Here is a 23,579-nt window from a genome sequence, read left to right as displayed (position 1 = left end):
CATGCCCCTTTGATATTAAAGTGCATTACATATTCATGTAATTGTTTGCCCTTTATGTTCAAAGGTACAGCTAAGTTCATTTCCCTCTTAGTTGTTATAAATATGCCTTGTTTTCTTGGGAAGCAAAAAATTAAATGGTTGAGCTCTGTGCACTCTGCAAATTCACCTCCCAAATTATCAGATGCCATAAAATTTCTGTTCCAACCTGTTTCGCTGATTTCCTCCTTAAGAAGAAGTGGGAAATTAGCTTTTATGGAATAGAACTACCTTAATATTTAAAAATCCTTTGGAGTTGAACGGTAGTGTTCTTGCCTTTAGAATTCCTACAAAAGCCATCACTGATCTAGTGGCCAGTAGTAAACAGCATTTATTTCTTAGGTCATGCACAAAGTCAGAGCAGTTGAAAACTTGTGCAGTGAAAAAGTTATATCTGACTTCAAGGTGAGACTTTATCCCAATCATAATAGATTAGCTTCCTATTTCTCACATCAGACTGCAAGCAGCTAAGAATAGGATGCAGAAGGAAAAGACTGGATATAGGCACATATATGTTAAGGAGGAGCAAGATGCTAGTTGTCTGATACTAATAATGTTATAATAATGTTAACAGGGAAGGAGTGGCTACTGCATAAGATCTGGACTTTTGGCCCTTTTCAACAAGTTGTGAGAAAGCAGTTCCAGGTGAAACCAGCAGTGTACTAAAAGGGTTATCTAAATTGTTTCTTATTCTTGCAACAAAGTAGTGCACAGTGTTCACTAGAATAAACCTTTCAGAGAAACTAAACTACTTGCCAACACAGTAAAACTTTGGAGTTTGTCTCTCAGTTAGAACAGCATCTCACTCAAGTATTAGCAGAACCCATTTCTTTTCACAGTTCTTGCTTGGAGGTGGAGTTGAGAGTCCGCTCTCTACAAACCAGATATTCTCCACATAAGAGGCCTTCGGTGCAATGGAAACATCAAGAGAAAATGCAAGCTAAATCTGGACCACTCAGAAAAAAAAAAGGAAAAAATATACTTGTGTATATATTATTAAGTTTGATTACCCCACTCCTCTCTATAGCCCTTTCTTCTCTTGCATAGTCCGCTTTCTACTTTTTCCAGGTCTTACACACACACAAACACATACATACACACACACACACGCATGGATGTGCTTGCACACAAACACGTGCCTATTTAAATCTAAATTCCTTGTATAGTAGAAACCATATTTTTCTTTCAAACCCTGCCTTATTTTATCTATTAAAATAATGTCCAGTTCTATCCAGTATTCTAAAACTATCAGAAGAACAATGTGTGTATGTGTGTGTGTGTGCGTGTGCACGCACACACACACACACACACGGCATTTTTAATTTATCTATTGATGAGCATTTACCTTTCTTAACAATGATGTTTAGTGTAACAATAAATATGGCTGAAAAGAATCTGAATATACTGACTTCAAGTATTTTAGGTATGTATCCAAGAGCATCGTCTGGTAGAATATTTTAATCCCAATTCAGGGTTTCTACCCCTCCTTGATCTTTTAGTTTCTAGAATAAAGAAGTGAAGAATCAGGAGTGATTCATTTTATTATTTTCAATAAGCCTTAAACAGCAGAAAAGTTTTTCAGATATCTACCTAATCTAAGATAATCTACTTTTCTACTGGTTACCCTAAGTTATTACTTACAGTTTTATCTGGGCTGCCTTTAACTCCAATTGGCCAGGCCTCTGGGCCATGTTTTCTTGACTCCTAACCTATGGAGTCTTTCAATTCCTTCTTTACCTTCTTCTCTCCCTCCTGGTTTTCTTAATAGAGTTAAAATACACAGCAAAAGACCAAACCTCAATAGTAATGTGGCCATATCCTATGGCAGATCTAATTTTTAGTTTATTGAAGAACTTCCACATTGATTTCCATAATGGTCATGCCAGTTTTTTTCTCCCACCAGCAGTAAATAAGTAAGTGCCTCCTTTTCATCATGTACCAGTTAGTTTTTGTTGTCATCTTGATTTAGAGTCACCTTGGGTGAGAAGCCTCATTCGTGGGACTGCCTTGATCAGATTGGTCCATGGTCATGTCAATAAGGAACTGTCTTAATGAATGATTGATGTGGGTCCCCTGTGGAAAATAGTTGACATTACAAGCTTGGTACAGCCTTAGCCTCCTATGAACCACACCTGTGTGCTGACTCTGGGGCAAACGTTCTCAAATTTTGCCTCAGTGGTGCTGGTATCTTTTAAATCACTCCTGATTTTTCACTTCAGCCGACCGACCGGTGTCAATTGTCCTGGCGTAACAAAGATTTCACTTTATTGTTTCTGGTCTCCGGTTAATTATAGAAAATTCTTCAGCTACAGCTGACCAGAATTGCAAATTCTGAATCCCAAATACCATGGAGACAGTAGAGTCTTTGCTTACCTCTAAAACTTCACCACCCAGACCTCCATCATCTGCATTCTCTCCCAAGCTTTTAGTCATCTTTAAGCATCTCCGTCTTCCTAGCCTACACAACTGCCCATTAAACTCTGAGCAGTCAATGACTTTCTTAGCCCGAAGTTCCAAAGTCCTTCCATAATCTTCCCAAAACAAGATGGTTGGGTCTATCATGGAAAAGCACACAATCCTGGTATCAATTTTTGTCTTATGGCTTCAAATGCAACTTGGGTATGTGCAGGTCATGGGGTGTATTTCATCTTACACTTTCAATTAATAACTCATCACTGAGAGAAGTCAGGGCAGGAACTCAAGTGGAAGGAACTGAAGCAGAGGCCACAAAGCAATGGTGTTTGCTTGATTATTCAGCTTGCTTTATTATACACCTAAGGACCACCTATCCAGGTTGGTATCACTCCTATAGGCTAAGTCTTCCCACATCAATCGATAATTAAGGAAATGTTCCTAGAGATTCATCTACGGGCCATTTTTTGGTGGCATTTTCTCAATTATGGTTTTCTCTTCTCAGATAACACTAGCTTGAGTCAAGTGGACAAAACAAAAACAAACAAACAAAAAACAATACAACCAGGACACTCCAAGTTGCTTTTAGTTATTGTATCTATTTTTTACAGCAACAGAAAAGAAATGAGCATCCTTGCCAGAATCTGCTGTCCTTTGTGTTGCTGCTGCTGATAGATGTTCTGACTGGAGTAAAATGAAATTTGAAAGCAGGTTGGTTCTTTCTCTTCCCACTAAGAATGCTGTCTAAGCACATTTTCAAATATTTATTGGTCATTTGTATACGATTCTTCAAGAACTGTCTATTCAGCCCATTAGCTCATTGGTAAATTGGATGACTTGGTTTGGGGATATTTAATTTTTGTGTTCCTTTATGTACTCTAGATATTAAACCCTTGTTGGGTGCATAATTGGTAGACAGGTGGGTGGCTGTTGCTGTTGTTTTCAGTCTGTGCACTTCCTCTTCGCTTAGCCGATTATTTACTTTTCTTTCTTTTTTCAGTTTGTCCTAGTTCTTTGTGAATTTCATATCAAGCATCCCAAACTAACCCATCTTCTCTTCTCTTCATGCATGCCCTCTACCCTTGCAACCTTCTCTACCAGCAAAGAGAAAAAAAACCATCTTACCGTGGAAGCTGGAATGTGTCACAGTCCAATGCATCCTACAGTATACCCTTCTGTCCACACTTCTTTGCTTGCAAATGTTTACTACAATGACTCTTTGGTCTGATAAGAGGTTTCTGGCTTCCCCTACTCTGTTGATACTGGATCCTCACTGGGACTCATCTCATATATGCTGTTGCTGTCCTGTGTCATGGAGATCCTGTAGTTTTGGATCTATCCAGTCATGTGCTGCAGCAGATGTTTAGGGTAGATGTTGGGGTGCGCCAATTCAAAGGCCTGGATCTGGGCCTTAAAGGTATCTGAGCTGATCAGGCCACTGGATGTCCAGCTCTGCCCACTCGCTTCCCCTGAAACCACAGCCAGCTCTACCCTGCTGCCCAGGCATGGTGCAGGGTCCACTCTCCTGCCTGCGTGTTGCAGCTGGTGAGGGATATATATGGTCAATTCTCTCATTCCTGAGAACCTGGGTCCCACCCTCCCCCTGCCATATGTGGTAACAGACAAGGGAGGAGAGAAGGGCCTCTCCCCCTCATCTATGCCACTGTACAGCAAACAAGAAAAGACAGGGCATGTTTTCCTGTAGCCATGCCCTTAGAAGCAGTTCTACTGTGCTGCCCAGGTGAGGTGCAGGGCCATTTTCCTGGTGTTGCAGCCTTTGAGGGCAGGATCAGCTCTCTGGCTTTCATAGCCCCAGCATCAGGTCTCCTGCTTGCTGCCTGAGGAGGGAGAGCAGAGGAAGGCATCCCTCCCTTGTCCATGCCATTGCAATGGGAGATGAGTGTTAGGCCCAACTCTCTCACACTCATACTCTAAGTGCCAGCTCACCTGCAACTCCACTCTCTTGAATACTGCAGCTGGCTAGGGTGGGTCAGCTCTCCTGTTCTCATGTTTCCAGGCCCAGCTCTTCAATGATGTCCAGGGGGCCAGTTCTGCAGAGCCCTCAGACATGAACATAGCTCCAAGGTGAGCCCAGACAAGGGGCTTTCACCTGGCCTTTGATGGTAACAGACTCCTGGTGCTGCAGGACCATTGACCCAAACATGGCCCCCAGTGGGAGGACAAGCCAAGACCTCACCACAAATGGTCCTAGGTGATATCCCCATCAGGAACTACTCAAGTCAAGCTGTTCCTCACTACCCTCGTGTCCCCAGTTCTAACTCTCTTCATTGTGCCCACATTCTCCTGCTTCTCTTTCTCTCCCATTTTCCCGACACTTACTTACTCCTCTTAGTGGTGACTAGGGTCTCTGAGTGTCTGTGGTAGTCTCAGGAGTGGTCTCAGAAATGCTATGCCCCACTAGTCCATTATGGCTGGGGTCACCTTCAGCATGGTCTGCCCATCCCTGCCAAGCCTATGTGGTGCCCAACTGGTGTTCATCTCAGGCTAGTACCCTGGCCAGGTACCATGACACTGGTCTGGTGATCTTCTTGGGCTCACTTCTCACCCAGACCAGCCCGAGTGGCCCTGTCTCAGACTCACACCCACCCGGGGTCTGCATTCTTAGATGGTGCTCTTCTTGTCTCCTGATTACACCCACACTGAGAGTCAATCCAGGACTTCACGGAACAAGACTGGTGGTCATCTTAGGCTTTGTATTTTTCAGTGAATGTTAGACTACTAATCATTCAGATGTTCATGCTGTTGTCTTAATTATTTAAGCTCAAATAGGGGTTTCTACCCTGCCTTTGATCAGTTCCCAGATAAAAGACACACAACTTTTATATTTACAATAAGCCTTAATCACCATTAGAGCTTGCAGTTATCTACTCTCTGTGCTATTAGAATCTGTTTCCCCATTATTAACTCCTTTTTATAATTTTCCATGTTCTATCTAGGCAGCTCTTAACCCCAATTGGCCAGCCTCCTGGCTATGTTTTCATGATTCACCTACCCCATGGCAGCTTCCTCTTCTCTCCACCTTCTTCCTTCTCATGATTCTCCTCAGGCCCTGATCCCAGGTAAACTCAAACCTTGCCTATTCTTCCCAGCTATTGGCTGTCTACATCTTTATTTAACCAATAGTGGATAACTTGGGGGCGGGGGCAAGATTCCAGAGCATCATTTGTGTATGTGCAGATTTTGTTATCCCTGGGGTAAACCAGACCTTGGGGGCCAGTTAGCATTACAATGCAAGCAAAGGCCAAGCCTCAACACATGTCAGAACACTGAGCATAAAAATAGCTTCTCTTCTTTCCAACACCTACAGATGACACAGTAGCCACATCGGCAACACCTCTAGGGCCCGTGATTATTTACGTTTCTGCGCAAAAGTTTTTAGTTGTGTAGTTTTGTTTGACAATTCCTGTTTATTTCCTATGCTGCTTTCCAGAAATCCCTTGTCTATGCTCATGTCTTAAAATGCTTTATTTATGGCTTACTTTAGGAGAGTCCAAGTTTCTCATATCACTTATAGGTCTTCAATCTGTTTTGAATTGGTTTTTGTGAAGAATGTGAGATGGAGGTCTGGTTTCGTTTTCTAGGAGTAAACTCTTTTTATTTTTTTGTAGTTTGTTTGAAGAGACCATCTTTCTCAAAGTGTAGATGTGTTCATGCACCTAGAATTATTTCTGACTCCTCCATTTGGTTATACTGGTACACATGTCTGATTATGGTTTGTTTGTTTTTGCTAATACTGTATAGTTTGGTTTCTAATGCTCTGTAGCACAGCTTGGGATTACATATTGAGATGCCTTCAGCATTACACTTACAGCTTAAAATTCCCTTGGTTATTTAGGATCTTTTTGTGCTTCCATATGGTTTTAAAATTACTTTTTCTAGTTCCACAAAGAGTATCATTAGAACTTTCAGGGAAATTGAGTCTATAGGTAATGTTTGGCAACATAACTTTTTCCACAGTATTTTTCCTGATAATCCATGGCCATGGGGGAATCTTGAGCTACTATTGCCTTCTTCAGTTTCTTTCCAGAAGATGGAACAGGCCCCCAGACTGGTGCTATATTAGAGGTAACATTCTGATTAGCACATAGGCCCCAACCCCTAGTAAAACAGAAACAAAGCGCTAATTCATCAGAGACCTTTCCCATAGTTCGAGGAAAGTTTCTAAATGCACTAACCTTGCTTTTTGGCTTCTGTAGTTTTACTTCTTGCTAAATAAAATATGACAACCAAGATGTGTGTGTGTGTGTGTGTGTGTGTGTGTGTGTGTGTGTGTGTGTGTGTGAGAGAGAGAGAGAGAGAGAGAGAGAGAGAGNGTTTCTAAATGCACTAACCTTGCTTTTTGGCTTCTGTAGTTTTACTTCTTGCTAAATAAAATATGACAACCAAGATGTGTGTGTGTGTGTGTGTGAGGGAGACAGAGAGAGAGAGAGAGAGAGAGAGAGAGAGAGAGAGAGAGAGAGAGAGAGAGACTAAAAGACAAAGAGCTCAGGGCTATAAGACACTTTAGGCAAGTCTCCATGAAACAACTGGCCTGCAGTAAAGACTTTCTTTTGGCTTTAAGAATGGTGTGTGGTTGGGCTGAAGAGATGGCTTAGTGGTTAAGAGCAATGACTGCTTTTCCAGAGATCCTGAGTTCAGTTCCCAGCAACCTGAACCATGGTGGCTCACAACCATTTGTAATGAGATATGATGCCCTCTTCTGGTGTGTCTGAAGACTGTGACAGTGTATTCACATACATAAAATAAATAAATCTTTAACAAAATAAAAAAAGAAAGAAAGAAAGAAAAGAAAAGAAAAGAAAAGAAAAGAAAAGAAAAGAAAAGAAAAGAAAAGAAAAGGAAGCCTAAAGAAAAAAAAAAAGAATGGCATGTGGTGATCTTTGGTGGGCTAACTTCACAACAAAGGTAAGTTTTAGTTGTCTAGAAAATTCTTGATTTATTTTTAGTAGGGGTCAAAAAGAAGAGAAAGAGAGGAAGGAGGGAAGGAAGGAAGGAAGGAAGGAAGGAAGGAAGGAAGGAAGGAAGGAAGGAAGGAAGGAAGGAAGGAAGGACATCTTTTTTCCTGCACAAATGCTCCTGAAAAACAAGACCATTTATGTGCCCAGGCCCTGAAGGCTGACAGTATATTCAAACACGTGCTTTGAGTTGTGTGCTCTTAGGGGAGTTATTTGTTCTTCCTTATCATTTTACTCTGTAAAACTAAGGCAGAAACTGCACACCACTCCATAGAACACAGGAAGAACAACACCAGTTAGTGACTGGGAGTAGCAGAATCAGCATGTAGGACCTGCTTACACACATCACTTATGAAAGGAGATTTTAAATCCACTGGGACCTTATTGATATCACTCCAGTCCTAATGGTTTCCCTCTCTAAGAGTTGCATTGTAAATAGAAGAAACAAAATTTGAGAAGAAAAATAGCACTGTGCCATTCATGGTCCATCTTGTACTTGGAAGCTGGAGGTAGAAGGATCTAAGGTTGAAGGTCACCACAAACCTGTTTTAAAACCATCTAGTCCAAATTGACTGACATTCTAGAGAAGGAAATTTGAAAGAGAGACTATATGCTCTGATTATATTCCTGTTTTTCAAAAGAAATTAGGAAATGGTAATTTTTAAAGGAAAATGGAACTTTTATTTCCACACTATCTTTTCTCTGTCAGTATTACTACACTATAATAAAGATATGACAAAATTCAGGAAACACACATGTGTTAACTCGATTTAACAAAGGCAAGAGTGCCATCCTTTCCTGGGCAGTAAGCTCCTCCTTTGACACTGGGCTTTAAGTTTTCCCTCCCACCACCTGGAGTTCCTTATTTCTTTGGGCTCCAATGTTCTAGCACTCCACTTTCAATCTAGCTTCTTTAAGACATAAAAACCAATGGAGTGACAAAACTCAGTGCGGATTCTGTGTCGGCAAGTCCTGGCTCCATAAGAGCTGGGACTTTGTGCTGCATAAAACGTGCCCCCAACACTGCCACTCTGTAGCCTCAGGCAGTTTTGTTTAAGGCATCTGGAGCTTTTATTCTCAGCGGACAGAAAGAAGGATTAAAGTTTTCTTTTGTCAGAAATCCTGAGGATTAGAAGGACATGCTAAGAGCCTGAAGTCACACTCCATCACCATGTGTGGCCTGAAGGAAGCAGCTCCTGCAAGGGTCTGTCATATCTAAGCAACAGTAAGATGCACACATCCTTTGACACATAGACTCTGCTGCTAGACATATATCTTATCACAAGATAGATGTTAAAGGATGTTCACTGCAACTTGAACTACAACAACAGTAACAAAAATAGTGAAACTGAGGACAATAAGAAAATGCTAAAAAAAAAATTATACAAAGGCAATGGTTAAGAATTTTTAGAATATAATAAGTAAAAATAAATTAAATTGGTGAGGTTGGATGTTTAACCCATTTATGAGTAAACAGAACATAAAGAATATAAGTACATATGTGTACATATAAATATAATTATTAGTAACTACTGCTGATGGGAGAAAAATAATATCAGCATGGATTATATACACTCCTGCAACTTTTAAATTTTCACCATAAGAATATATTATCTGTATACTAAATAAAGTATACAGACTGCCTCCTATGTAATGGACAATAAATAAATGTTTCCTTGTACTTATGTACCTGTGTCTGGAGTTACATGTACATTCTTACTATTGTCAGTACAAATCCTTGCACACTTTTAGAAAACAAATATTGTTCCAAGACCATGACTCACATCCCATCAGAAGGCTCTTCCAGAGACCTTCAGCGGTGGCAATTCCTTTATGGCCTGCAGTAAAGGTCTCCCTGACCAGAGCTAAGGGATGAATAGAGGTTAGTTCAAACACATAAAATCAAGGCAAAGGAGTCTCCCACACCCCTGTTTACACTGCCATTTGTCTCCCTGTTAAAATGCAATAAAGACCATAAAATGAAATAGGCTGTGAAGAATGAAAGAGCCCTTATTCATAAAAAAAAAAAAAAAAAAAACGGTTCAAATGAGAAAAGTCCTTTAATGGAGATGAGACAGCTACCATGCTAGGGAGTGGAACAGAGACACATAAAACCTTTAAGACAATTCATTAACCACAAATTATTGCAGGCAACTAAACTCAGGCTCCATTTCCCTAAAACATGCTTGTGTTCCAACTATCAAAAGGATAGATGTTCTCACTGTATCTGCTACAAGGAAAGAAGAAAGAGCAGATTCTTCAGACCCAGGGTCTTGCCAACTGGTCAGTGAGTCGTCAGAAGAAACATGGTCTTTGTTGCGAATGAAGAGGACATTAGAGGGCAGGAGCAGGACCAACCCACTCATACTTCTGACCCCCTTCCAGAACTGGAGCTGAAAAAGATGATCGCTAGCATCATTGACCAGGACTGAAAAATTGTTCTTTGTCCTAATTCTACATCATTCAAATCTACATCTCTCAAGGCTTGCCAGTAGCAGATTTCCAACAAGCCTCCTTATCTAACTTCACACAAGTTCTCTTTCTTCCTATCAGTGTCTGTCTCTCAGTAAGACACAATGGAGTTGGTCTATGTTCTTACTACTTGGAGTTACCAGTCAGCTTTGTGAATGCTCAGCCTGCTCCAAGCTACACCTCAGCTTATCCCTTCTGGATGATTCTAGGGGTTCTGGATGCTCTCTTTGCTGTCTAGGGTGACAGCTGACTTAAATCAATGACTTATTTGTGCGCCTTCATTCTTGAAAGGGGTAACATAAGTTAGACAGGTTTTTCTTGACAGGGTAACATGACTGTGAGTTTGACTTGAAGTAAAGAAGAAAGACTCAAATGAAGGCAGTGACATCAGGCTTTCATGCTGATTTTTGGTATCTTCTGGGCCTAAATCAAACACCTTTTAGCAAGAGCAGGCCTAAGTGCCTGGTGTGCTGTTATTTATTATGATTTCATTGTTTAATAAAATAAAGTAAATAAAGTACTAAAATTTAGCAACTTAGAGTGTGTGTGTGTGTGTATACACATACACACATATATACATATACACATATATATGTATATGTGTATATATGTGTATATATATATTTTTTTCAGGAAGCCACAGAGTTTACATAGTTTGTGATTGGATAATGAGTATTGGTGGTTGTGGAGCACACTAATGTATTTAATGCTATTGAGTAACACATCTCAAAATGGTTGCTACAAAAAATTTTATGCTATATATGTTTACTATAATAACATTTTTAACTGGTGTTTTTTCTCTCTGTTCAACATCTCTAGAAGTATTGTTTATTGATTTGTATTTTGTTGTTGTTGTTGTGCACGACAGGGTTTCTCTGGATAACATTAGTTGTCCTGTATTCACTCTATAGACCAGGCTAGTCTTGAACTCACAAAATCCTCCTGCCTTTGGCTACCTAGCTCTGGGGTTAAAGGCATGTGCCAGCATACCAGGCTTGACTTAGATTTTAATAGACTACAAAGTGCTGAGGAAATATACATACTGTATAAATCTCTATGTAATAGATCATAAATAATGTTCTTTCTTCTTTGTATTCATCATTTTCTACAATGTTTTCCATGTATTTACATGTAATTACCTGTGTATTTACATATACAATTATTTTACATGTAAAAGCATCACAATCAGGATTAGAATTCTTGAGCAATGGGACACAAATAACTTTCTCGAGCCCAAGAGAAACAAAACATGAGATATCTTGCAAGTCATTTTCAAATTATGGCTCATTTTTTGAAGTGTAGTATTCTACATGTCCTATGAACTTTTATACAAGCTATACAATTTTGTGTCTGAAACTATTTTTACAAATGTATTTCAGAAATTCATCTATCAAGTATGAAGTATACTGGCATTTCTGTATATTTGTAAGTGACTAAAGAAATGATGGAAGAGTTAAAACGGCTTTGTTTTACAACCTTGAATAAGTTTAAGGATCTGGTCATTGACTCTCACTGCTGCGAAAAGACAGGCAACCATCCAGTGTCTCACATTGGAAAGCTCACTGACATTTACCAAGTACATTTGCTTCATGTACTTAACACTTTCTCATTACCCATGATTTAAAAGTAAGTTAGGAAAGGAAGAGTTTATTATGCCTTCCAGTTCTAGGAGAGACAGTCCACAGTGGCAGGAAAGGAACAGCAGCAGAATCATGAGGCTACTACCACATTTCCACACCCTGGAAGCAAAGAAGACAACAAGTCGGATTGGAAAAGAAGCCTCTAGGGCCGACCCACTGACCAAGACAGTCCTCTCAGTCCCCACCTCAAAGCCTACCTCCAGCTGAAGGCCAGTATTCAAATACCTGAGCTTGTGAGATATATTTCACTTTAAAACCCAATATCTAGATTTTATTAAACCACTTGACCAAGTGCTAATCTATAAGGAAAGTAAAAATATAAAAATAGTTTCAAAACTTGTTGAGTACCTCAAAGATACAGCTTGCAAAATCTAGACTCTAAAGAATTATAGACAAATACCTGGTTTCCTTCAACACTATAAATATTAAAATTACAGAATAAGTGCCCAATCTCCTTCAACATGCAAGCATTAAAATTTTCAGAGTTGATAGATGCAAACTGTTATAAAGCTATGAAATTTATAAAACAACGTAAAACCACAACAATATTTTTGCTTATGACAATGAAAATGTTATTTTCAACATATATTTTAGAAATATATAGTGGAAATGTTTACAAATTAAATAGTAGAGCTTCTAAGGTTTGTTTCATAAGAATTGTTGATGGGCCTAAGCACAGAAGTAGGTAGAGGTATTGCCAAAGCTGTATTCGTCTTGAGTATGTAATTTCTGAAGCTGAATTTGATATAACTGGAGTTTGTTTCATTGTTATTTTCACTTTTGCATCCTTTTGTGGTTGTATGGGTTGTTCTCCACCAAAGCACAAAGTGAGTCGTGGTTTATAATGAAGCTGTGTTAGAAGGTGGCAGGGCCTTCAAACTACAGCTGACCCATGAACTGATTGCTTTATTTATGGTAATGAGTTAGCTGTTGCTTGAGTGGAATGGAACTATTTTCTTCTCTTCCAATTTGAAGTTACTGCCTTCCCACCAGGAAGCCCTAAGATGTCAAGTTGGTGCTGATACAGTCACAATGTTCTTAGAATTCTGAGGCTATGAGCCAAAACAATGCTATTTATCCATAAATTTATCAGTCTTGGATATTCTATAAAAAACAATGAAAATCTTCTAAGACACTACACATAATTGAAGTTTTCATGTTTCATTAAGATAAATAGTTTTCAATAGGCAAGGAAATAGTTGTTTATTAAGATAGGAACATTTAGAGGGTCTGTGTTTTTATTTATTGGTAAGTTTTAAGTGACTTTATTATTTCAGGTTTAGAAAATTTACAGGATCTGATTTACATTTGAATAAAATTTTCTAATCAGGTGTTCTGATTTGACATGACCTTGTATATAAATGCAAGAAATAATATTTATCTGACTGCCTTCCTTGAATTGTAAAGGCATGACATCCAGAACACATATAGGTTGATGGCAAGTAGCTTTTGTGAGCAGGAGGAAGCTGAGATCCAGAAAATAACCAATTTTACAACTAGATTTGAAAATTATTAATATTCCATGTTTTGAAAGCACACCTGACATAAAGTCAGAATGAAGACAGCTAAGTTGTGAGTAGAATTATGGCATAATAAGAATGTGCAACACAGTAGGCAGCAGGGAAGCCCAGGGAATCTGTGAATATCCTCACCAGTCCTCGGTAGGAAACAAAATATATTTAATTAAGGTTTGGAATGTAAAGTATATAGTGTTTTTCCAAGAAGGACACACACACACATACACACACACACACACACACACACACACACACACACAAACATGTCGGGGGGTGGGAGAGAGAGAGATAGAGAGAGAGAGATTATTAAGATAAAATATTCACCTAGCACCTTTCCTGCACCCATCTTCCCTGCCTGTGGAGTTTTCTGGGCCATGCTCAGCTGCCCTGAGCAGGCTGTTATCCTTACTGGACCTCCATTCTCCTGCCCATCTTTATCAGACCTGCAGATCCAGAATCTTACAGCTCAAGGATACCCACCAAAGGCCATTGAGGTTAGGCACCCTCCTAATACCTACTACAACAAGAATATTCAGGGACTAAACCATCTAGATGCCTAAAGGCCCACAAAAGAACACAAACAACAAAAGCCCTGTCAGTATGATACCTCCAGAGCCCAGCTATCTTGCACCAGCAAGCCATAGACATCCTAATACAACTGAAACACAAGAAAATGACTTTAAATCCGATCTTATAAAGATAATAGAGACCTTTAAAGAAGAAATGAATGAATCCTTTAAAGAAACACAGGAGAATATAATTAAACAGGTATAGGAAATAAATAAAACTGTTCAAAACCTGAAAATAGAAGCAATGAAGAAAATACAAGCTGAGGAAATCCTAGAGAAGGAAATCCTAGGGAAGTGAATGGGAACAACAGGTACAAGTATCACCAAGAGAGTACAAGCAATGGAAAAGAGAAAATCAGACAGAGAAGATACAGTAGAAAAAATTGATACTTCACAGTGAAAGAAAATGTTAAATCTAAAAAACTGCTGACACAAAACATCCAGGACATCTGGGATACCACAAAAAGACCTACCTAAGAATAATAGAAATAGCAGAAGGTGGAGAGCCCCAGCTTCAAGGACTAGAAAATATTTAGCAAATTCATAGAAGAAAACTTTCCCAACCTAAAGAAAGATGCATCGAAACATTCAAGAAGCTAACAGAACATCAATTAGAATGGACTAGAAAAGAAAATCCTCCCACTACATAAAAACCAAAACATGAAATCTACAGAACAAAGAAAGAATATTAAAAGTGACAAGGGAAAGTGTTCAGATAACATACAAAGGCAAGCCTATCGGAATTACACCAGACTTCTCAACAAAGACTTGAAAAGGTAGAAAGGCCCGGACAGGTATCTTGCAACCTCTAAAAAAAAAAAAAAAAAAAAAAAAAAAAAAATCACAGATGGGAACCTAGATTACTATAACCAGCAAAACTCTCAATCACCATAAATGAAGGGAACAAGATATTTCAAGACAAATCCAAATTTTAAAATATCTATACATAAATCTAGCCCTGCAGAAAATACTGGATGGAAAACTCAAAGCCCAGGAGGATAGCTACATCCAAGAGAACACAGGAAATAAGTAATTCCATATCAGCAAAGACAAGAGAATCACACACAAACACACATGCACACCAATACCACCAACATCAAAATAATAGAAATTAACCATCACTGGTCATTAATGGGAGAAGAGGCCCTTGGTCGTGTGAAGGTTCTATGCCCTAGTGTAGGGGAATGCCAGGGCCAGGAAGCAGGAGTGGGTGTGTTAGGGAGCAGGGGGAGGAGGGAGAGAATAGGGGGTTTTCGAAGGGGAAACTAGGAAAGGGGATAACATTTGAAATGCAAATAAAGAAAATATCTAATAAAAATAATAAATTGTATCATTATTTTATGCATCATCTCAGTTCAACTGTATTTAGCACCTCTCTCTTCTGAATAACTAGAAATTGGAAATATCATAGACATCCATCCACTGGCAATTGGATAATAAAATGTGATATATTTACAAAACAGAGTATCACTCAGCTGTTAAGAAAAATAAACAATGAAATGATGAAATTTTCAGGTAAATAGATGAAGGCAGAGACAAATATCCTCACTGAGATATTTGTCCCCAACTCAGAAATTCAGATATCACATATCTTATCTTATATGCAGTATTTTAATCTTTATGTATATATTTATGTAAGAAGGTATGTATGTAGATTTTAACCTTTCAGTATGTGTGTTTCGATTCAAATAATTACAGAAGTTAGGTAGGTAGTAAGGGTCCATGGGGAGTGGATCTTTCAAGAAAGGGTAAATAGTGTTATGAAGAGGTAAAGGGGAAACTGCTGTTTACTTATCTGTTCATTATTTAGAGAGAATCTGAGGAACAGGCAGTATCCATGGTCACTCCAGTAAGTATCTATTGGGTTAATGAATAAAATAGCTCTATATTCCTGATTCAAAGTCTTTTGCAGGGGGTATCCAAAATGTTTTTATATCAGAATACAAAAATGCCAAAATAAAGATGTAACAGTATGGTCCTGTAGAAAGAAAAGGTAATGTTAAAGTTAGAAATTAGGATGAGGAAAAAAAAAAAGATTAAAAAAATCCCACAACAAAACAAAGACAAAAAACTGCTTGGTACTGGTACAGAAACAGACACATTGATAAATGGAATCCAACTGAAGACCCTGAAATAAACCCACACATCTATAGACACTTGATTTTTGACAAAGAAGGTAAAACCATACAATGGAAAAAAGAAAACATTTTCAACAAATGGTGCTGGTCTAACTGGATGTCTGCATGTAGAAGAATAAAAATAGATCAACATCTATCACCCTGCACAAGTCTCGAGTCCAAACAAATAAAAGAGCTCCAAGTAAAAACCAGATTCACTAAGTCTAATAGAACAGAAGGTGGGGGATAGTCTGGAACTCATTGGTACAGGAGACAAGTTCCTGAACAGAAGAACACCAGTGGCTCGGGGTCTAAGATCAGCAATTGATAAATGGAACATCATAAAACTGAAAAGCTTCTGTAAGGCAAAGGACACTGTCAATAGACAAAATGACAGCCTACAGATTATGAAAGGATCTTCACCATCCCTACTTCAAACAGAGAGCTAATATACAAAATTTACAAAGAAGACAAGAAATTAGACACCAACAACCCAAATAATCCAATTAAAAATGGGGTACAGAGCTAAACAGAGAATTCTCAGCAGAGGAATCTCAAATGGCTGAGAAGCACTTAAAGAAATGTTAACACCCTTAGTCATCAGGGAAATGCAAATCAAAATGACTTTGAGATTCCATCTTATAGCAGTCAGAATGACTAAGGTCAAAATTTCAAGTGAGATTTTGGCAGAGGTGTGGAGCAAAAGGAACACTCCATTGCTATTGGGAGCACAAGCTTGTATAACTACTTTGGAAATCAATTTGTCAATTTCTCAAAAAACTGGGAATAGTTCTAACTGAAGACACAGCTATAGTATTCCTGAGCATGTATCCAGAAGATGTCCTACTATACCACAGAGACACTTGTTCAACTATGTTCATAGCAGCTTTATTCGTAATAGCCAGAATCTAGAAACAATCCAGATGTCCCTCAACTGAAGAATAATGAAAATATACTGCATCTACACAATGGAATACTATTTAGCCATTAAAAAGAAAAACATCTTGCATTTTGCTGGCAAATGGATTGAACTTGAAAATATTATCCTAAGTGAGATAACAGACTCAAAACAATATGCATGGTATGTAGTCACTTATAAGTTGATATTAACCATAACATACAGGATACCCACCCTCAACTCCACAGACCCCCAAGAAGCTAAACAAGAGGAAAGGGCCAAGCAAGGAAGTTTGAATCTCGCTTAGAAACGCAAATAAAATAGTCATATGAGGTAGATATATTGGGGAGAACTGTGTGGGACTGTGGACATGGAGGGGAATGAGGGAGTTCAGGAGCAGTTGTGGGGAGAGAGGTGAGAAGGCCAGAGGGCCATGATAATGAATGGAAATCTGCAGCTGGTCTGTATGGGGCCACATCTTGATGATGTGCCAGAGGCCTGGGAGGGATGAGGCTCCCAGGAATCTTTGGGGATGACCTTAGCTGAGACTCAAAATAGTGGGGACATGGAACCTGAGGAGGCCACCTCCTGTAGCCAGGCAGGAATGCTATTGAAGCAATAGGGACACTAACCACCCATAAAACTTTCAATCCAAAGTTTATCTTGTCTACAAGAAATGCATAGACTTGGGATGAAGCAGAGACTGAAGGAATAGCCAATCAATATACAAGTCAACTTGAGACCCAATCCCTGACACTATTAATGATACTCTGTTGTGCTAACAGACAAGAGCCTAGCATGACTGTCCTCTGAGAGGCTTCAGCCAGCATTTGACTAAAACAAATTCAGAGACCCGCAGCCAAACTTTGGATGGAGCTTGGGTACTCTTATGGAGGAGTTGTGGGAAGCACAAACCAAAGGGGATAGAAACTCCACAGGAAGACCAACAGAGTCAACTAAACTGGACCCTTGGGGGCTCTCAGAGATTGAGCCACCAACCAAAGATCATACATTGGCTGGGTCTAGGCCCCAGGGTATGTAGCAGATGTGCAGCTTGTGCTTCATATGGGTCCCCCAACACGTGGAATTGGGGTTATTCCTAATGTCATTGTCTGCCTGTAGAATATACTCCCTAAACTGGGCTGCCTTTTCTGGCCTCAGTGGAAGAGAATGTGCCTAGCACTGCTATGATGTGTCAGATTGAGGAAATAGCTGGGAAGGGAGGGGCACCACCCTCTTAGAGAAGGGGAGAGGGAATGAGGTATGGACTGTGTGAGGGACTGGAGGGACAGGATTTGGGATATAAAATGAATGAATGAATGAATTAATCAAAAATATTCACATGGCATAAAAGCTTAACATTATATGACAAAACTTTCAGTGCCTGTTATACAAAATTATATTTTGTTGACATAACATACTGTTATCCAAAGATGCATATATATTTACTGTAAATTTAATCAGTATTTATTACTGTGTTAATATTATTGAGATGCAGACTAACTGTGGTAGTTTGAATATGCTTAGCCCTGGGAGTGGCACTATTAGAAGTATGGCCTTGTTTGAGGAAATGTCTACCTGCATGCTGCCAGGTGGTATTGGTTTCAAAGGCATGAAGGAATCATGGAGTACAGGTGAGGCTTGGCACTGTGAGATGCCAGGAAAGGCCACTGATGAAGGTGCAGCTTCAGTTGCAGTTGATGTCCAAGGACTGAAGGAGTCATGTAACAAAGTTGAGGCTTGGCACTATAAAAAGACCCTAGCAGAGGCTATTGGTAAAGCCTAGTTGCAGCAGAAGACACCAGCAAATTGGAAATGCCAGTACTATGGAACGACCACAAAGAACATCAGCAGCACTGGAGTGGAGCCATCCAGACCCTGGAGTGCTACAGAGGACAATAATAGAAGTGTGAACCAAGCTTTTTGGAGAAGCCCAGATCATGTTGGATCCCTGACATTGGAACAAAAATCTGTGAAGTTGAAGTTGTCTTGAAGACCCCAAGATGTTAGTGATGCCAAAGCTGTGAGATACCTGCCATGAAAATTTACTAAAAAGGAGTGGAACCAGCCCAGGCAAAAGAATTGTGTTGTAGTCATCAAAGCTAAAAGGAGTTAGACAAAGAGATGCAGAGTTTGGAGTTTGCACAGCTGGTTTTGATATTGCTTTGGTCCATTATGTCCTTCCTATGAAGTTTTAGAATGGTACTGTATATCCTGTGATGTTGGAGTATGTGATCTGCTTTTTTATTTTGATTTTATAGTGAATTATAGTTAAGTGATAGGATGAATCTGAGAAGAGACATTGAACTTTGGACTTTTAATATTGTTGAGGCTGCTATAGACTACAAAAGCTTTTGAAGTTGAGCTAAATATAGTTTTTATTATGCTATGGTTAGGTGTGGCCCCCATAGTCTCATGTGTTTGACCAATCCTATGGTGGCCAATGAGTGCAATGTGGTGGTTTGAATATGCTTGGCTCAGGGAGTGTCACTATTAGGAGATATGACCTTATTGAAGTAGGTGTGGCCTTGAAGTCATTTTGGGGATGGGCTTCAGACCCTACTCCTAGTCTCCTGGAAGCAGTCTCTCCTGGTTGCCTTCAGATGTGAATGGAAAACTCTCAACTTCTCCAGTAGTCTGTCTGCATGCTGCCATGCTTCCGAATATGAAAATTAACTAAACTTTTTCCTCTGTAAGCAAGCTACAATTAAATGTTTGCCTTTATAAGCATTGCCTTGGTCATGGTATCTCTTCACAGCAATGGAAACTCTTAAGACATCATCTAACACAAGAGAAGATTATATCTTTATGTATACATATACATATGCACACACATATTACATAGACATACATATGATCAAAGATTACACTTTAAAAATCTGTCATGTTGTTTTCTCTTCCGGTCCCAGGCGCGCGGGAGCCACTGGTTACCGTGCAGACATGAACCACACCACATACAACCAGTCCTGCAAATGGCACAGAAATGGCATCAAGAAACCCTGGTCGCAAAGATACGAATTTCTTAAGGGGGTTGAGCCCAAGTTCCTGAGGAACATGAGCTTTGCCAAGAAGCACAAGAAAGGCCTGAAGAAGATGCAGGCCAACAATGCAAAGGCAGTGAGTGCACGCGCAGAGGCCATCAAGGCCCTGGTGAAGCCTCAGGCCATCAAGCCCAAGATGTCAAAAGGCCCCAAACTCAAGCGGCTGGCTTTCATCGCTCACCCTAAGCTTGGGAAGCGGATTCGAAGCTACATGGCTAAGGGTCAGAGGCTCGGCCAACTGAAGCCTAAAGTCCAAACCAAGGCAGGAGCCAAAGCTCCAGCTAAGGCCCAGGCTTCAGCTCCAGCCCAGGCTCCCAAAGGTGCTCAGGCCCTCAAAGGTACCCAGGCCCCTGTGAAGGCCCCATAGAAAAGGCTCCTGCCAGTGTGAAGACAGACGGATTGCTGTGACACACTTCCCCACACACTATTTGCAGATGACCTGTGTCCTATGCTGTTCTTACAAATAAACTCAGGCAAGATCTGTTTTAAAAAAAAATCTGTCATGTTAAATTTAAAGCTAATCTATTAAATAAGTCAGTAATGTACTATTTTATATATATATATGTGTGTGTGTGTGTGTGTGTGTGTGTGTGTGTGTGTGTGTGTATTTACTCTAGAATCAATGAGTTCCTTCTAGCCATAGTATGATCTAAAACTTTGTCCTTACAAAACACAAGGAAGGAAAAGAGAGGTCAGAAAATTCTCTTTATATCTGTACCAAACAGGGTTTAACAACCAAGTAATCAAAAACTAAGATTAAAAATCAAATAAATTTCAAAGAAAACATGTGAGGACTGAAAACAGAGCAAATATAAGAAACAAATTTCAAAGTGTACATTTACAGAAAATTGCTATTTCATTGGCTAAGAACAATAACAGCATATTATCAACTTGACTGAGCCTAAAGCCTATGCCCACCTCAGTGCACAGTGTAAGCAAAAGCAATGATTTTGCCCCCAGATATGATCATTTCCATTGAAGGCACAGGTCATGAGCTCCGTATGCATCTGTGTTCACTGAGAACCTGTACCAAGTCTATTAAGGCAAAGGTGAGAAAGATAAGAGGGAAGGAGAAAGGACAGGAAACAAATGAAGAGAAAGAAAGGGAAGAAGGTTAAAGGCTATGAGGAAGAGGGAAAGAAAAGAAGGAAAGTCAGGGAAAGAAGGCAGAGTGAAAACAAAATCAGAATTTTGATTTAGAATTATTATGCTTTAAAATTGTGTAGTTTTTGACCAGTTATTATAGTACATAAGGAAAAATTAGGGAAAGCAGGGATATTGTAGTTCATGTATAGGGAAAAGGACACTTACTATGACTGACCAAAAAAAGGCCAGGATGCAGGAGTTGTTGAAATGAACATTTAAATGCAGTTCTCTGAAATCTCCTCATTGATTTAAAGACAAAAGTGACAGCCTTCTTGGGAGAGTGTGGTCAGCGGAAGTTGCCCATGATCCAGTGGACAGTGCATATAAGGGTATGATAACCTGGATTTACTGGGTTCATTTAAAGAAAGAAAGACCTGAAGTTCAGAGCACGATGTGTTGAGTGGGGAGCTTGGGGAGTAAAATGGAGATGGATATGGTCATATTTCATTATACACATGCATGAAATTCATAACCAATAAATAAATATGTATATAGTAAAATGAAATAATTCACTGGAAAAAAGTGACAGCCTCCATCCAACCAACAGGGGTTCTAATTAGAGAAAGAGAATGAATAACACAAAAAAGAATAAAGCCAGAAGATATGAACCCCCAACAGCAAATTTGTGGTCACAAGAAAAGAAACTCAGTGATTCTGAAGCTAGGAAAATAGAAATTATAACATCTGAAGAGCAGAATGAAAATAGATTAAAGAAATGTAAACAGAGACTCACACACTTGGCAGAAAACACACACAGATGCTGAGCAAGTCTGGAACGGGTTGCTCCAAAGAGCTGCTATGTCATATTGACCGATTTGAGCTGAAAATAGACACAGGATTGATTCAGTAACCTCCCCTTCTATCTAAAGCAGATCATCAGATTCCCAGTGGGACAGGTGACACCCTTCTCAAAAGCAGACCAGTAATTGGCTTAGTGGTAGGTTGAAGGTACTAGACAACTCCTATCTTAGAAGACAATGGTGCTTGAGAGTCAACCCCATTTTACACGCTCAGATTTACATTCACTGCTCATAGCTCCTTAGCTAGCAAGAGTGTCTAGATTGCTTTCCTAGGTCCTTGTCAACAAATTGCTAAGGAAGGGTGTGATGACTACTGTCAGTTGTCAACATGACCTATATCTGGAATGAACTACAATCCAGAGATGGAGGGCACACTTGTGAGCCAGATCTTGAGGCTAGAAGACACAAGCTTTTGATCTAGATCTTGAGGTGTGATGACACATGCTCTTAATCCAAATCAAAGCACACCTTTAATCTAGATCTTGAGGCACACTTTTAATCTGAACCTTACTTTCCACTGGAGGCCTATATAAGGACAGTAGAAGAACAAAGGGTTTGTTTCTTCCTCACCTGCTTGCACTTACTTGCCAGAAGCACATCTATTGGAGTCTGCTTCTTCAGGATTCCAGTTTATGCAGAAGTCCAGATGAAACACACAGCTTTGTGGGACTGAACAACTACTAGATTCTTAGACTTTCCATTCACAGCTGGCCATTGTTGGGTTAGTTGGACTGTAGTCTGCAAGTCATGCCAATAAATTTACACACACACACATTCCATAAGTTCTATGACTCTAAAGTACCCTGCTTAATACAAATAGGTTGTTTCTAACGATGTATCTGTCCCCTCACAAGTCTGAATACCAGTGTCTGTAGCAGTAGAGATAGTTCCTTGGGACTTTGCTGAGGGAAATTCCCTTCAGTTCTCATCTCAGCTTCAAGTGGCACAAGTATGGATCCATACTCTGAAGTGATCTCTTTCTCAGCCTTTACTACTTCTGATAACCATTCATTCATGTTTAACCTTATTCGACTGGTATACCGTTATGTTAGTATAATGACATACAGTCTAGTTGTTTGGTGACTTTTCATTGAATACTTAGTCATAGAAACAAGTAAATGAGCCAAGTTATTCTTGAGAAGAATATTTCTCATCAAAACAAAGATAAATCATTTCTTGTATAAATAAATGATGATGTCAAATTATTGTCCCATGGGGGGGTTGAGAGAGAGAGAGAGAGAGAGAGAGAGAGAGAGAGAGAGAGAACAGGGCATTAATTCATTAAACTAATGATGTTCTACTTGGGTGGAGCTCTTGTTCCAAGTAATTAGGTCCAAACTCAAATTCGGAGCACATGAATGTACTGGTGTCATGCTGTGTTATCTGTTGAAAGCAACTGTGCAAAGGCCAAAAAGAGCTTCTGTGAACCCCAATGGGACTCAAGCACTCTCCTGCTTCCAGATTGTGAAGTGATTGCTTTGAGTTTCTGCTATTTCCCACAGTCATTACATTCTTTGTCACCAAATGGATTTATGTGGAGCCACACTCTGCACACATTACAATGTTTGTCAAGATAATGAAAGGTTGAAAATCTGAATTTCCAATACCGATGGTGAGTTATGAAAGCTCATCTTACAATATTTCCTCATAGCATTCGTTTACCTAATAGGTTTTCTCATCCCTCCACTCAGAGACCACATTGTTGCTAAGGAGAAGTCTGAAGGGTCAGCAGCATAAAGATTAGAATATTGAAAAGGTCAGCATGACAAAGCCAGTTCTTTAATTCGTACCACATATTAGACATTAAAATTCTAGCTCCTCATTCTTATGACAAATGAGAATAAAAAATAGCATAAAATTAATCAGCAAATGGTGGCAAATGGTTATTAATCTCTTTGGAATTCATTACAGTAACATTAATCATGAAAAAAACTCTTTGAATGTGTAAGTAGCTT

General features: G+C 39.4%; 2 pseudogenes; one reads left to right on the top strand and one right to left on the bottom strand.

Moving 5' to 3' along the window:
- Window positions 1-5,706: 5,706 nt before the first annotated feature.
- On the bottom strand, window positions 5,707-5,816 carry LOC115029925 (annotated as a pseudogene).
- A 12,444-nt stretch (window positions 5,817-18,260) lies between these two features.
- On the top strand, window positions 18,261-20,045 carry LOC110285138 (annotated as a pseudogene).
- The last annotated feature ends 3,534 nt before the right edge of the window (window positions 20,046-23,579 follow it).

The sequence above is a fragment of the Mus caroli genome, chromosome 18 (assembly GCF_900094665.2).
Source record: "Mus caroli chromosome 18, CAROLI_EIJ_v1.1, whole genome shotgun sequence".
NCBI classification, from domain to species: domain Eukaryota; kingdom Metazoa; phylum Chordata; class Mammalia; order Rodentia; family Muridae; genus Mus; species Mus caroli.
Note: the sequence above shows the minus strand (reverse complement) of the source record. Positions and strands in the feature narration are given on the sequence as shown.